At 44.4% G+C, this 11145-nt stretch overlaps 1 long non-coding RNA gene across 1 annotated transcript; it reads left to right on the forward strand.

Moving 5' to 3' along the window:
• Positions 1–9032: 9032 nt before the first annotated feature.
• On the forward strand, positions 9033–10910 carry LOC120969119 (uncharacterized). The gene is made up of 3 exons (XR_012188628.1): positions 9033–9594; positions 9668–9964; positions 10732–10910. It is a non-coding gene; the product is annotated as an uncharacterized lncRNA (long non-coding RNA).
• The last annotated feature ends 235 nt before the right edge of the window (positions 10911–11145 follow it).

The raw sequence follows: 11145 nt of genomic DNA on the forward strand, positions 1-11145 counted from the left end.
TGCGCGGTATTAGAGAGGCTAGCAATGGTGGAAGGAAGAAGGGTGCGTATAATCCATGGACTCAACATTAGTCATAAAGAACTCATATATTTATTGCAAAAATGTACAAGTTATCAAAGCAAAGTATTACGCGCATGCTCCTAGGGGGATTGATTGGTAGGAAAAGACCATCGCTCGTCCCCGACCGCCACTCATAAGGAAGACAATCAATAAATAAATCATGCTCCGACTTCATCACATAACGGTTCACCATACGTGCATGCTACGGGAATCACAAACTTCAACACAAGTATTTCTCAAATTCAAAACTACTCAACTAGCATGACTCTAATATCACCATCTTCATATCTCAAAACAATTATCAAGCATCAAACTTCTCATAGTATTCAACACACTCATAAGAATTTTTCTTTTACTAATCTTGTATGCCTATTATTGTTAAAGCAAACTACCATGCTGTTTTGTAGGACTCTCAAAATAATCTAAGTGAAGCATGAGAGAACAATAGTTTCTATAAAACAAAATCACCACCGTGCTCTAAAAGATATAAGTGAAGCACTAGAGCAAAAACTATATAACTCAAAAGATATAAGTGAAGCACAAAGTGCATTCTAATAATTTCCGAATCATGTGTGTGTCTCTCAAAAGGTGTGTACAGCAAGGATGATTGTGGTAGACTAAAAAGAAAAGACTCAAATCATACAAGACGCTCCAAGCAAAACACATATCATGTGGTGAATAAAAATATAGCTCCAAGTAAAGTTACCGATGGAAGTAGATGAAAGAGGGGATGCCTTCCGGGGCATCCCCAAGCTTTGGCTTTTTGGTCTCCTTAGATTATCTTGGGGGTGCCATGGGCATCCCCAAGCTTAGGCTCTTTCCACTCCTTGTTCCATAATCCATCAAATCTTTCACCCAAAACTTGAAAACTTCACAACACAAAACTTAGCAGAAAATCTTGTGAGCTCCGTTAGCGAAAGAAAACAAAAGACCACTTCAAGGTACTGTAATGAACTCATTCTTTACTTATATTGGTGTTAAACCTACTGTATTCCAACTTCTCTATGGTTTATAAACTATTTTACGAGCCATAGATTCATCAAAATAAGCAAACAACACACGAAAAACAGAATCTGTCAAAAACAGAACAGTCTGTAGTAATCTGTAACTAACGCAAACTTCTGGAACTCTAAAAAATCAGCCAAAATAGGAAGACCTAGGAAATTTGTTTATTGATCAGCAGCAATTGGAATCAATATTTTATCACGTTCTGGTGATTTTTAACAATTGTTTTCGTGAACAGAAAGTTTCTGGAAATTAGAGCAAGATCAAATAACTATCATCCAAGAAGATCCTATAGGTTTAACTTGGCACAAACACTAATTAAAACATAGAAACACATCTAACCAGAGGCTAGATCAAATATTTATTACTAAACAGAAGCAAAAAAGCAAAAAACTAAAAATAAAATTGGGTTGCCTCCCAACAAGCGCTATCGTTTAACGCCTCTAGATAGGCATAAAAGCAAGGATAGATCTAGGTATTGCCATCTTTGGTGGGCAATCCATAAGTGGCTCTCATGATAGATTCATATGGTAATTTTATTTTCTTCCTAGGGAAGTGTTCCATGCCTTTCTTTAATGGAAATTGGAATCTAATATTCCCTTCCATCATATCGATAATTGCACCAACCGTTCTAAGGAAAGGTCTACCAAGAATAATAGGACATGAAGGATTGCAATCTATATCAAGAACGATAAAATCTACGGGCACATAGTTCCTATTTGCAACAATAAGAACATCATTAATTCTTCCCATAGGTTTCTTAATGGTGGAATCCGCAAGGTGCAAGTTTAAAGAGCAATCATCAAAATCACGGAAACCTAGCAAATCACACAGAGTTTTTGGAATCGTGGAAACACTAGCACCCAAATCACACAAAGCATAGCATTCATGATATTTAATCTTAATTTTAATAGTAGGTTCCCACTCATCATAAAGTTTTCTAGGGATAGAAACTTCCAACTCAAGCTTTTCTTCAAAAGACTGCATCAAAGCATCAACGATATGTTTGGTAAAAGCTTTATTTTGACTATAAGCATGAGGAGAATTTAGCACGAATTGCAACAACGAAATACAATCTATGAAAGAGCAATTATCATAATTAAATTCCTTGAAATCCAAAATAGTGGGTTCATTAATATGTAATATTTTGATCTCTTCAATCCCACTTTTATCAATTTTAGCATCAAGATCTAAAAACTCCGAATTTTTGGAACGCCTTCTAGGTAAAGGTGGATCATATTCAGTCCCATCATTATCAAGATTCATATTGCAAAACAAAGATTTAATAGGTGACACATCAATAACTTTTAGATCATCATCTTTATTTTCATAGAAATTTGAAGAACACGCTTTTATAAAGCAATCTTTCTTAGCACACATCCTAGCGGTTCTTTCTTTGCACTCATCAATGGAAATTCTCATGGCTTTGAGAGACTCATTGATATCATGCTTAGGTGGAATAGATCTAAGTTTTAAAGAATCAACATCAAGAGAAATTCTATCAATGTTCCTAGCCAATTCATCAACTTTAAGCAATTTCTCTTCAAGCAAAGCATTGAAATTCTTTTGCGAATTCATAAATTCTTTAACACTAGTATGAAATTCAGAGGGCATCTTATTAAAATTTCCATAAGAATTGTTGTAGGAGTTACCATAATTATTAAAATTCAGAGGGCATCTTATTAAAATTTCCGTAAGAATTGTTGTAGGAATTACCATAATTATTAGAGGAATTACTAGGATAAGGCCTACGATTAAAGTTTCCTCTATACGCGTTGTTACCAAAATTATTCCTACCAACAAAATTCACATCCATAGATTCATTATTATTCTCAATCAAAGTAGACAAAGGCATATCATTAGGATCAGAAGAAACACTCTTAGTAGCAAATAATTTCGTAAGTTCATCCATCTTTCCACTCAAAACATTAATTTCTTCTATCGCAACACTTTTTTATTAGTAGATCTTTCAGTGTGCCATTGAGAATAATTAACCATAATATTATCTAGGAGTTTAGTAGCTTCTCCTAAAGTGATTTCCATAAAAGTGCCTCCCGCGGCCGAATCTAAAAGATTTCTAGAAGCAAAATTCAATCCGGCATAAAAAATTTGTATAATCATCCACAAATTCAAACCATGAGTAGGGCAATTACGTATCTTTAATTTCATTCTCTCCCAAGCTTGTGCAACATGTTCATGATCAAGTTGCTTAAAATTCATAATATCGTTTCTAAGAGAGATAATCTTAGTGGGAGGAAAATACTTAGAGATAAAAGCATCTTTGCACTTATTCCAAGAATCAATACTATTTTTAGGCAAAGATCAAAACCAAGCTTTAGCACGATCTCTAAGCGAAAAAGGAAATAGCTTCAATTTAACAATATCATTCTCCACATCTTTGTTCTTTTGCATATCACACAAATCAACGAAGCTATTTAGATGAGTAGCGACATCTTCACTAGGAAGGCCGCCAAATTGATCTTTCATGACAAGATTCAACAAAGCAGCATTGATTTCACAAGATTCATTATCGGTAAGAGGAGAAATCGGAGTGCTAAGGAAATCATTATTGTTGGTATTGGTAAAGTCACATAATTTGGTATTATCTTGAGCCATCATGACAAACAAGCAATCCAACACATGAGCAAACAAGAGACGGGCAAAAAGAGGCAAAAGGAAAGGAAAGGGCGAATAAAACGGCAAGGGTGAAGTGGGGAAAGAGGAAAACGAGAGGCAAATGGCAAATTATGTAAAGCGGGAGATAAGGGTTTGTGATGGGTACTTGGTATGTTGACTTTTGCGTAGACCTCCCCGGCAACGGCGCCAGAAATCCTTCTTGCTACCTCTTGAGCACTGCGTTGGTTTTTCCTTGAAGAGGAAAGGGTGATGCAGCAAAGTAGCGTAAGTATTTCCCTCAGTTTTTGAGAACCAAGGTATCAATCCAGTAGGAGGCTACGCGCGAGTCCCTCGCACCTACACAAACAAATAAATCCTCGCAACCAACGCGATAAGGGGTTGTCAATCCCTACATGGTCACTTACGAGAGTGAGATCTTGATAAATATGATAAGATAATATTTTTGGTATTTTTATGATAAAGATGCAAAGTAAAGTAAAAGCAAAATAAAAAGCAACGGAAATAACTAAGTGTTGGAAGATTAATATGATGGAAGATAGACCCCGGGGCCATAGGTTTCACTAGTGGCTTCTCTCAAGAGCATAAGTATTTTACGGTGGGTGAACAAATTACTGTTGAGCAATTGACAGAATTGAGCATAGTTATGAGAATATGTAGGTATGATCATGTATATAGGCATCACGTCCGAGACAAGTAGACCGACTCCTGCCTGCATCTACTACTATTACTCCACACATCGACCGCTATCCAGCATGCATCTAGAGTATTAAGTTCATAAGAACAGAGTAATGCCTTAAGCAAGATGACATGATGTAGAGGGATAAATTCATGCAATATTATAAAAACCCCATCTTGTTATCCTCGATGGCAACAATACAATACGTGCCTTGCTGCCCCTACTATCACTGGGAAAGGACACCGCAAGATTGAACCCAAAGCTAAGCACTTCTTCCATTGCAAGAAAGATCAATCTAGTAGGCCAAACCAAACTGATAATTCGAAGAGACTTGCAAAGATAACCAATCATACATAAAAGAATTCAGAAGATTCAAATGTTGTTCATAGATAAACTTGATCATAAACTCACAATTCATCGGTCTCAACAAACACACTGCAAAAGAAGATTACATCGAATAGATCTCCACAAGAGAGGGGGAGAACATTATATTGAGATCCAAAAAGTGAGAAGAAGCCATCAAGCTAATAACTATGGACCCGAAGGTCTGAGGTAAACTACTCACACTTCATCGGAGAGGCTATGGTGTTGATGTAGAAGCCCTCCGTGATCGATGCCCCTTCCGGCAGAGCTCCGAAACAGGCCCCAAGATGGGATCTTGTGGTTCAGAAGGTTGCGGCGGTGGAATTAGGTTTTTGGCTCCATATCTGATCGTTTGTGGGTATGTAGGTATATATAGGAGGAAGGAGTACGTCGGTGGAGCAACATGGGGCCCACGAGGGTGGAGGGCGCGCCCAGGGGGTAGGCACGCCCCCTACCTCATGGCTTCCTGGTGGCTTTCTTGAGGTAGGGTCCAAGTCCTCTGGATCATGTTCGTTCCGAAAATCACGTTCCCGAAGGTTTCATTCCGTTTGGACTCCGTTAGATATTATTTTTCTGCGAAACTCTGAAATAGGCAAAAAACAGCAATTCTGGGCTGGGCCTCCGGTTAATTGGTTAGTCCCAAAAATAATATAAAAGTGAATAATAAAGCCCAATAATGTCCAAAACAGAAGATAATATAGCATGGAGCAATAAAAAATTATAGATACGTTGGAGACGTATCAAGCAGCGGCGATAAAGGTTTCCATGAAAGATTGGAAGTCGTGCCTCTTGGTATTGGCAACCTTGATCGCCGCCAGCTTCTCTTCTCGGGCTTCCTTGCAGTGGACACGAACCAAGGACAGAGCCACATCAGCACCGCACCGAGCAGAAAACTTCTTCCATTCTTGCACTCGACTGGGAACCTCATTAAGTCGAGTCATCAGAGACTCGAGGTCATTCTGGAGCGTCGCCCTTGGCCAGAGTTCTGTGTCGATCCGCGACATCGCGACTTTCAGTCGAGCAAGATAGTCGACAACACCAGCAACGCGAGATTCCAGTCGGAGTATGTTCATGGCAGCTTCGTCCTTCACTGGAGAGAGGATGGGGTCCAAGCTTGTCTCAACTCGCACAGTCTCTTCCTCGAAGTTTTGGCAAAATTCTGCACGCACAATTCAAAGATGAATCAGTGGTTGTATGACGAGTCGACGGTAACAAGTCAGTCGAGCCGAGGAAAATACCTTCAAGCATGACGGACAGCTTCTTGGCAAGACCTCCCAGATAGTTCTCCAGATTATCCCTCTTGCGAGCAATGCCTTCCATCTTTTCGGTCAGATTATTCTTGTCCTTCTTCAGGCAAGTTGCTTCCTTATTGGCTTCATCAAGGGCAGTTTTCAGCTTGGCATTTTCTTCTTCCAGTTTGCCGACTGAAGCTAGTTTCTGTTCAGCGAGTGCACTTTTCTCGTCAGCTGTTTTCTGCACGGCTGCAAGGTCCTGATCCTTTTGAGCCAGAGCCTTGTTCAGAGTCTCTGAAAGAAATAACGTTCAGTTCAGGAAAAGCAAATAACATCCGGCTCAAAAAAACAAATCAGTCGACAAGGCTTTTCATACCAGCGGCTTCATCCTTGGCCTTCTGCAAGTTTGTCTTGGCCAGCTCCAGGTCGAGGTTGAGCTGAATCTGCTTCTTGTCTAGGTCGGCAAAACGAGCTCCGAGTTCACAGGATTTCTATAATCAAAGGACGGTTAATCGACGGATGGAAAGATTGTTTACTCCAGAGCAATAAAGTGGAAATATTCAACAAGTTCTAAGACTACTGTCGAATCAAACATCCAACAGTAGTCTCGGGGACTACACCCAGTGGGTGCACATAGCGTGCCCCACTGGTCCAGTTTTCACTCGACGTGGTCTGCCCAGACCGAGTCTAAAAAAAAGAGAGAGTTCTCAGACCATAGTCGACTGCCCGCGGTCGACCACCGTCTTGGGGACTACACCCAGTGGGTGCACTGAGCGTGCCCCACTGGTTCAGGTTCCACTCGACATGGTCCGACCAGGCCGAGTGAGAAAATTCCGATTCTAAGACCACAGTCGACTGCCCGCAGTCAACTATAGTCTTGGGGACTACACCTGGTGGGTGCACTCTGTGTGCCCCCACTAGTTCAAAGATCCAATCGACACAACCTAGTCGACTCAAGATACAAATTTGCTCAGTGGCAAGTCAAAACACCCAGTGGGTGTATGAATGCGAAACGCAGACACATGCAAAGATTCTTCAAGGAAAGTTTTCAGGTAGCAAATGCTAATAGAACAAGCAACAAGCTAAAGAGTCAGTCGGTGATCAACCAACCTGGACGTTGCTCTGAAGGGCTGAGCTGGCGTCGTAAGCAGCTTGGCTGGCGTCCCGGACCACCTTCATCTGCTCCATCATGATGCCCGCCTGGCGTATGGTTTCCTTGGCAGCACGCACTTGGTCCTCTGGGACGTGATGTGCAACAAAGAGCGAAGATGGATCGGCTGGAGTCTGAGCAGTCGACGATGAAGGCTGAGCACTCGTCAACGGTACGGCGAAAGTTACAAAAATCCGATTGGCATTGCCACCTTCCTGGATTGCCGTTTCTGTCGCCGATGCAGACTGAGGTGTCTTTCCAGGTGATGCCTTCCTGTTTCTTCTCCCCTGGGACCTCAGCGGCACATCCTCGTTGTCATCTGGAAGATCAATGACATGGGGAGGAGCTGCAAAGAGAATCAATCGCCAGAAATTCAATCGACCAATAAAACGGCCGAGTAAATGAGGACAGGATTACGAGGGTCGTACCCGGATTGGAGGTGACTGCATCTTCCATTTCTTCATCTTCATTCCTGTAAGCGGAAATCTCGGAGGTAGCAGCACTACAAATTTCAAGATTCATTCGGTCATGGCTTTAACAGTGAGTCGACCAAAACCCAATTCGTACTAAACGAAGAATTCAAGTCCAACTATTACCCGGAAACAGTGGGAATGGCCACTTTGATCTTGGGCAAGGCTTTCTGCGGTTTTGACGGCGCAACTTTCGATTGCTTCGGTGCCTTCTCAGTCGGCGCTGGAGAAGACGTCCGAGGGCGCTTTGACGACTGCCCGGTCTGCGCGGTCGCTTTGCCACGGATGCTTGCCGGGTCATGAGTGTGCTTGGATCGTCTTTCCCTGCGGGGAGGTGAGTCGACCTCTTCTTCATCACTCGGGTCGTCACTCTCCTCGTCCTCCTCTCCATCAGAGTGCCACTAGCCGCTCTCACCTCCGCTCGCGTCCCCCTCTGGATCCTGCTCCTGCTCCCCGTTGGGCATCGAGTACATCTCAGTAAGGGCCTGAAAGACAACAAGCGAAACAAAAATCAGTCGGTTGACAACAAGCAGTCACATGATAAATCAAGAAAACACTCGACAATTCAGAGTTGGACCTTGTCTGTTTCGTACAAGTTGTCGAGTGGAGGGACTCTCCTAGACCCCCTGGGATTATCTTTGTTGCCAGTGATACCCCTCAACCAGTTCTCCACCGTATCCTCGTCGACCTCTTCTGGGTGGATCCGAGTGGAATCATCAATGCCCGCATACATCCACATCGGATGGTCACGAGCTTGAAGCGGCTGAATGCGGCGCCTGAGGAAGACCTCCAACAGATCCATGCCGGTCACGCCATCACGGACGAGCTGGACCACTCGCTCGACCAGCACCTTCACCTCCGCTTTCTCCTCCGGGGTCACTTTCAAGGCGGAGGGCTTCTCCACTCGAGCCATGGAAAAGGGGGGAAGTCTTGTAACACCCCGAGACCGAAGCTCCAGACGCCTTCCATCTTTTTCGTTATCGTTGTGTGTATTTATTTGTTTGCTGCATTCATCATGTCATCATACGCATTGCATCCGCACGTTTTCATAAAACTTGCATTCGCTCGTCGTTGCCGTTTCTTCCTTTGCCTTCATCACCTTCCCTCGGACCGCTTTTGCCTTCGTTGACCATTTCAGATCTATCGAATTTTCGCTTCCCTCTTGACCGTGACCGCCTAACCCCTCCTTGCGCAGTGCATAGACCCCTCTCGCGCGTCCGAAACTTCTCCGAACCCGATCCGCTCAGTCGTGACCGTTGGGTCCGGATCATCCCCAAACATCTATAAAACATCTCTGTTTTCTTAATTGGACGCTCTAGCCTACTTATTCTCGACCGCCCGATTACGAACGGACGGACCGAATACCCCTAACCCAATCCAATAACATATATATAGCGGGCAACCCTAGTTTTTAGGCCTCCTGTCCCATCCATCCATTCCATCCATCGCGCCGCCACCCCCCTTGTCCTCTCCACATCGGGATCCCCTCCCGATCCATCCAACCACCTACCTCCTCGTCTTGCACAACCAGCCAGCTGCGCCACGCCGAATCGCCCAAGCCCTCTGCTTGTGCCGAGACCACCAGCAGCCGTGCGCCTCCTCCCTCATCCCAGCGGAGCCCCGTCCTCCCCGCGCCTGTCCCGTGCGCCCGGCTCGACGCCGGCAAGCAGCAGCAGCAACCAGGTCATGCCGTCGCTCCCCATGTCTTCTCTCTTTTCCCCGCTACTCCTCTTGAACCTTCCCCGCCGTGGCCGCCTGTCTGCAGGTCGCCGACGCACGCGACGGGATCAAGCCGCAGGGGCTCCTGCACCAGCCCTGCGTCCCCTTTTCCCCGCGTCGTTCCCGGATGGCCACCTCGCCAGCATCCCAGGCCCCGAGCTCCGCCGCACCATGCCCGCCTCGCCTCTGCCTCCTGTTTCTCTGCATCGAAGCAGTGTAGAGGAGGACAAGCACCTCGACCCCGCCTCTCCTGCCCGTTGACCGCGCGCCGGAGCCCCGCAGGTCGCCGACCCTTCCTCTCTGTCCTCCGGTCCTCCTCTGCTTTCCTCTCTCTCAATCGCTTTCTCTCTCTTAGGGACGAACAAGGACCCCGCCGCCCCATGGAACCTTCCCTGCCTGGAGCTTCTTCATCTGCATCCGGCCCCCTCCGTCCAGATCCGCCGTCTCCGCCTCCCTGCCATCGTCTCCGGTGAGCAGCCGTGCCGCCGCGGCTCTGCTCCCTGTCATGCAGAGGACGCCCGCTCGTCCCTGCCGCGTTGACCGTAGCCACCGCCCCTGGCCCAGCTTCAGCGGCCGCGTGGGCCACTAGCAAGCAGGCCCAGCGCCCCCCTTCCAGCCTCCCTCTCCAAGCCGACCGGCCTCAAGGCCCAATGTGAGCAGCCCAGTCCCAGCAGATCTGGCCCGTGTCATGTTATTTCAGTTATGCTAATTTAGCTTTATCCAGTGATTTACCTGTTTTACAGAAAAGTCCCTAGTCTTCATGCATATAATAAATAATCAACCGTGCATCGGATTAAAATAATTTAAATATGTAATATGCTTAGAATTTCATCTTGTTTCATAATATGCGGTTGTCATCCATGTTTAACATGTTTAAAATCATGTTTGCAATTAATTTGTATAAATGCCATGTTAAAATGATTTATTTCATAACTAAATAACCGTAGCTCGGATTTTAATAAACTTTATATGTAAATGGGGTAGAAAAATGCCTAGTTTAACATGGTGCACTTCATTTTGCTGTTTAACAACACTAAAATTGTGTTTAGGGCAGAACAGTACCAAATCTAAAATATGGACATGAGGATTTTTCGGAATTGTTGTTTGTTGTTCCGGCCTCATTTAAATTTGCCTAGATAGGTAGTTTTCATAGGTTTCACCTCTTGCCATGTTAACCAACATTTAATATTGATGAGTAGCATAAACAAGAGCAAACTAAATAACTTGAATGTGGTGTTTCGTCAATATGCAACTCGTTGCATATTGAGGTCCACTTAATTTACAGTATTGTTTGTGCACTTTGCCATGCCATGCCTTTTTAAACCGGACATGCATCATACTTGTTTGTGCATCATGCCATGCTTATGCTTGTGTGTTATTCATGTTGTTTGCTTCTTTCCGGTTTGCGTCTCTCGTTAGCTTCGGTTTCGTTCCGGAGTTGTGAGGATTCGTTCAACTATGTCCGTTTGTCTTCTTCATGGATTCGATCTTCTTCCTAGCGCGATCTCAGGCAAGATGACCATACCCTCGAAATCACTTCTATCTTTGCTTGCTAGTTGTTCGCTCTATCGCTATGTTGCGCTACCTACCACTTGTTATATCATGCCTCCCTTATTGCCATGTCAAGCCTCTAACCCACCTTTCCTAGCAAACCGTTGTTTGGCTATGTTACCGCTTTTGCTCAGCCCCTCTTATAGCGTTGCTAGTTGGAGGTGAAGATGAAGTTTGTTCCATGTTGGAACATGGATATGTTGGGATATCACAATATCTCTTATTTAATTAATGCATCTATATACTTGGTAAAGGGTGGAAGGCTCGGCCTTATGCCTGGTG

This window comes from Aegilops tauschii, chromosome 7, assembly GCF_002575655.3.
Source record: "Aegilops tauschii subsp. strangulata cultivar AL8/78 chromosome 7, Aet v6.0, whole genome shotgun sequence".
In the NCBI taxonomy this organism is placed as follows: Eukaryota; Viridiplantae; Streptophyta; class Magnoliopsida; order Poales; family Poaceae; genus Aegilops; species Aegilops tauschii.